This window comes from Ostrea edulis, chromosome 9 (assembly GCF_947568905.1).
Source record: "Ostrea edulis chromosome 9, xbOstEdul1.1, whole genome shotgun sequence".
NCBI lineage: Eukaryota > Metazoa > Mollusca > Bivalvia > Ostreida > Ostreidae > Ostrea > Ostrea edulis.
The window spans coordinates 27814627-27820626 of NC_079172.1; positions in this window are offsets into that span (position 1 = coordinate 27814627).

A 6000-nucleotide genomic window follows, 5' to 3' on the forward strand; every position below is an offset into this window, starting at 1 on the left:
AAAAATATAATTTTTGACTAGATCTTAATCATTTTAAAGAAAAAATATAATGAAGATAATGAAGGTCAAAGGTCATAAAATGGAAATTTCGCTATGATATACATATTCATCATTTTCTAATAATATGACATTTTGTCATTATGTTCCACTAAATAGTATAAATATTTGCATTATTAAAACAAAGATATTTACTGTTAAAATCTAAAATAATCTATTTTTTGTATTCAAATATATTTGGTTGCTAAGCAACAACACTATTATTATATCAAATGTTATGAAGAAGTACTGCCCGTTTTTCCTCCCCAAGTCCAATGTATACGAATATTCAAGTACTTACTTTCAATCACTGAATTTAAATGTAGTTATTATATTTCACAAAAATGTTCTTCTTATATTCAACCTCCTAAATGTAAAACTTATACGTTACCAATTTTGATGCACCAGATGCGCATTTCGACAAATAATGTCTCTTCAGTGATGCTCAACCGAAATTTTTGAAATCCGAAATAACAATTAAGTGTTAGAGCTATTATAGGGAAAACAGTGTGCCAGAAAAGTGGAGTCGAATTCGTCTAAGGATAAGGGCTATGCATGAGGGAGATAATCCTTAATTTTGAAATGAATTTCTAAATTTTATAACAGCAATTAAATATACATTCTATTTCTAGACATTATTCTTGATAGTGCGTTGTTCCGATAGGGGCATGCGTTGACCAATATATATCTATCGACTGGAACTTCTCAACAGACGTGCATAAGATAATGCCCCTCAAAAATATGGGGGGGGGGGGGAGAGATTTCTTTATACTTAGCCACAAATACTGATGTATTCTCCGAGCTTGAATATTCAATGGGCTCTGTAAATATTTTCTATAACCAAGACCCTCTGAAAATTATGCGTTGAATTACTTATGAAATGTTATCAAGGGTAATTGTAGTACACATTTAATAAATGTGTTAGATCCACAGCCAGATTAATTTTGGTAAAGGTAATCTTATTGAAATGCATTTTATTATTCGTTTTAAACTGGAAATCATTGTTACAATATCGGTCCTTTAAAACTAGTAATACCTGTACAGTTCCTTTTCATGCAGTGACAGACTGCGAACTTCCTTGGGAAACATATGACAATCATTTCCCCTAGATATGACCATGTCAGCATAATGGCTGGCGGCAACACAGATGGAGAAAACCTAATCCTCTGTCAGAAACAGCTTCATAAAATCTGCAGTTCTCTGAATAATTCGGTCCCATATCTGACAGGAAATTGCAAATAATCAGTAATAGCCATCATACCTTATTTTTTAGTATTTAAAACACTTATCATACCTTATAATTACAAACAGAATAATGATTTTCCGTATTTAGTCTCCTTTTTGTATTGCATGTTATATCTAGTAATGCTACGATAAACAGTAAAATGGTACACGCATATCAGTGTACCATAATGTCATGATTCCATTTGTGAATGTATTATCTGGATTCATTTGAATGTTAACCAAATGTATATGTATTTAACCTTATATTCAACCTCAAAGAGTAATACCAACTGAATGCCAGGTTGTCACTCCGAATGAAATGCCACATTTCTTGGATCAGGTGCCCCTATGTCCTCTACATCAGCATCCTTCCAATGCATGTCTGGATTTGCCAGTAGACTGTCACTTGCGGAAGATACCTGAAAGCTTTCCACTAAAGATTGGGATGTCAATAACCTTTTTAAAGATGAAAAATTACAAATGTTTATTAAGAATTATTGGTTTATGTTTAAAAGTAAAATATAAGTTTCATGATAGTAAGGGACAGTTTTGCACGAAAGTACTGGTCATATTCAATTTAAGATAGAGATGTCCTTGAAGTGCCATTTGGTAAGGGATGACATACATGTGTTAGAAATGAATGGAATATTTCATTATACATTGCAATTGTAGCAGAGTGGGTATTGAAAAGAAAAGATATGCATCATGGAGGTGTGAACATTACGCCTAGCATATACATGGGGACAAATACTGACGAAAATCAGTTTAAAACATACAGGGTCCAGCGAAAATACAGTAACTCTGAGGGAAATTGAATGGTCTCAGATTTAAAGTAGAATTGAATTGGTTCTTCATTATACACAGTTTCTAAATCCCCTGACATGGTACTCTGATGGGGTGTGGATTTAGTCGAAATCTAGGCAAGAAATGAAAACATGCCCATCAGCTCATAGCACACCAGCATGTATGGATCACATGTAATTTATAGTCATAAGCTACTAAGTGTATATAAGCTAAAAGAGAATTTTATATGATTTTTCAATAGCCTGTCATAACCAGACTTTGATTGATGTTACCCCCCCCCCCCCCCCCCCCCCCCCACTCCCCGACCTTCTGTCTCGAACACACATATCGTTTTTATTTCTGTTACAATATGAATAAAACACTCAAATTACGGAAATAAATTCTATTACTACGAAAATACAATAATGTGATATGTGCTTTCCTATCAGATTGTGTTTTCTTTTCACACAAAGATAATGAACATAGAAACATCTTGGAAAATAGCCTCCGCACCAGCGTTCATGAATGCCCAGTCTGATTAAAACCACCAACCCCCTTCTCATCGTACACAAAATCTGACACCTTCTTACACTCGCGCGTCAGGTAATGAGAGACCAAAAATGGCGGGGCGGGGCTACATCACCTTACATGTTCATACTGAATGCATGATCGTTTGGGTCACCCTGCAACAGGAGATCCAGTGCATCTTCTTCATCTGACATCGGGTCGTTTTCAAAATCTATGTAAAATACATTACAAGCGTTCGGTGTGGTGTTTTCGTTGAAACGGAAACACGTGTGTTGCCCATGCACAATTTCAGAAAACCCCGTGGCCGCGATCCGGATCACGGAAAAAAAGTATATAAAATATGCAGACTGGTTTGTTTTTCTTTGTTTCGCAGAAATACTTTTATTTCTATTCGGAACAAATATTACATAACGTTTATATCTGAATTTGAAGTATTTTATTATTCTTTTTAATTCATTCTACCATGTAACATTCTCATTAGGTGTTTTATGGAGTTACAAGTAGGTGGTGTAACTGCTATTCACAAATAATGGTTTTATACTTTTTTTTAAAAAAAAGCAGATAATGCCTGACTGATCATTTCATACATACGTGTATATTGTTTTAGTGTATCAAAAAGTATTCAATTACCAATAGAGGACATACAAATAGTTTTCACTACTTTATTGTTCAATGTCAGTCGATCGCTTTCAGCGACAGCGTTTTGTCACTAATTTTAAAGAAAACCGTGCAGCATGTCCCAATTTCATTTTATCGTAATATAAAAACTATCAATAATTATAACACGAATAAGGGCCCATCAAAACGAAATTTCCCTCTACTTTTGCAGGCTGTATTTACTTTTCCCTATTTCCATATATGAATGTTAGTAAAACGCCGATCTGTTTAAACATTGACAAATAAAATCGTAAGAAAGCGTACATGTGCAAAAAATTGCTATTTTCTTATAACTTTGCCAAGCATTAAAAATAATTTTTATAATTTTAAAAGCAGGGAATATATGCTTTTCAAAAGTATGAAAAATAGTGCATTCATACAGAAAATAGAAAAAAATCGTATCGAGGGGGGAAATAGCCTTGTGACAAAGCGTTGCGTCATATTTAAACGAAGCCATCTTTCACTTTAAATGCTTGTATTAATTTAATTGCTTGATCTACTTAACTGATTTTTACATGCATAGATTATATATCTTATGACCGTAGTTTCAAAGATTTAGAGGCACTCCGTTTGTGTTGCCCTGTTTTTAGGCGACACCGCTCAAATTGACCGGCATGGTAGAGAAGGGGTTAAACAACTGTAATTAGCGTTGTTGTTCTTTCAAAATGTACAGTGCAATTATTATTAAATTTATTTTTGGATAAGTTAGATAGCCCTATATCATGATACGATTACGTCTCATTGACAACTAGGCCTATTGTAACGGGTGCATTTCGAAAAATAAATCATCAAATTTATAGTGAAATTCACAATAGTTTTAAATTATTTTATTCAAGCAATTTTATTAATCATTATTGTTTTAATCTGCAAATTGATACTTAAGAAGTGGGAGCGCTGCGTGCTGTTGTTGTTACGTACGCGTTCCGTAAAACGATGAAAACAATATAATTCATTCCAAAGTTGGGAAATATCATATTTCATCATTTATAATTGAAAGTTCAATCATCCTTTATCTTTAAATTTCTTTTTTAAAACTATCAGTTGGTGGAAACTTTGAGCATAAGTTCTGTCTATATGTTATTTTAAGGTGAAGGTCAGTTGATGCGAGTGTGTATTGAATTTGAGAGCAGAACGAAAAGCATATGCCGTAGGGGATGCTTACTCCTCCTAGGCACCTGATACCACCTCTGGTGTGTCCAGGGGTCCGTGTTTATCTAACTATCTATTCGTATAGCTTATAGGAGTTATGAGATTAGTCGCTGTTCGTTATCTTCACCTTGCAAGTAACAGTGCGTAGCTTCGATAGAACCATTTCTCGCAGTTTATCTACGTCTTTGTCCGAGTGCTTGTTTGAGAATATACAGGAACAAATTCTACTGATTTTTTTATGGCAAAGTCGTTGTGCCCACAAAAAATCACGTCTTGTCCCTCATACCTTCCTTCGGAAATTGAAAGAAAAAACACAGTCCAAATCCTCTCTACTGACAGCAAGTATACCCTTAAACGGCACAAACACCATAACACAGTGTTATTTACAAGCCGTTAATGTAATAATTGGTTGGGTTTTTTTGTCAATTAAATCTAATCTGTTTATGAAATGGCTAACAACTGTTTCCAAATCTTATCGCTCGAGATCGCATATGACCTCACATATAATGGCGCGTAAAATATCGAAGAAAATAAGCATATCGCAAGATTTGAATTTCGTCGCTTTCAAACTCGAAAACTACACAAACTGTTTCATTTAAAACACATATAAAGTAGTTTTAGGCATGAAGTGAATTAATATTGATGAAAAAAATTAAAAAGTTTAGAAACATGCGATATGTCCTTTAAAATAAAGAATTGGATTGTGATGTGTCACTGCGAACTGTGGAGTCAACTAGTCAGTTCCTCGCTGAGCATTTTCAAAATGCAGTAGAAGAACTTCCAAATCTGTAACGCGGAAATACATCAGACTAATGTATTCAAAAGCCTTAACTACAAAAGAGAAATCCTGGTTAGATACATGTACTGTAAAATACATATTAATTAAATTGCTTTCTCTGTGAACATAAGCCTTCAAATGAAAATGAACCCACTGATACTACTAATATGTAGAAAAGTATTGAAAAAATTGACCATTTATTGCACTTTGAAAAGTATGTGTCTTGAACAAAGTTAGAGAGAAATCTTTGAGTCTTTACAAAAATGATATTAACTGTATGACACATGGGATGATTTCAGCTTCTCCATTGTCAACTTCCAATATTTATGTAGCAATATTCCATTAATACCTTCACATAGTGTTTATATATCTCAACTGATTTGATATGCAAGAGTTTGTTCTGCGAATAGTCAATTTTTAAATCGAGGTAAGCTACTGACAAACAAGTTGATGGTACAGGGGTTTCAACAGTCTCGATTGAAGTCAGCATTTCACAAATTCTATGGTCGTTGTAACGATCTAGTTCGTCAATACAACCTATCATTGGGTCAAATGCTGTCTGACGTGTTTCATACCGATTGTTAAGCCGTTCTTGGCACATTGATTTTGACTGCGGATAACTCCCTTTACCTGAACAGGATATTGGGCTCACGGTGGGTGTGACCGGTCTACAGGGGGATGCTTACTCCTCCTAGGCACCTGATTCCACCTCTGGTGTGCCCAGGGATCCGTGTTTGCCCAACTATCTATTTTGTATTGCTTGTAGGAGTTATGAGATTGATCACTGTTCGTTATCTTCACCTTTCATTAAGATGATATTCAAGACATACCTCGGGAGATTTTTA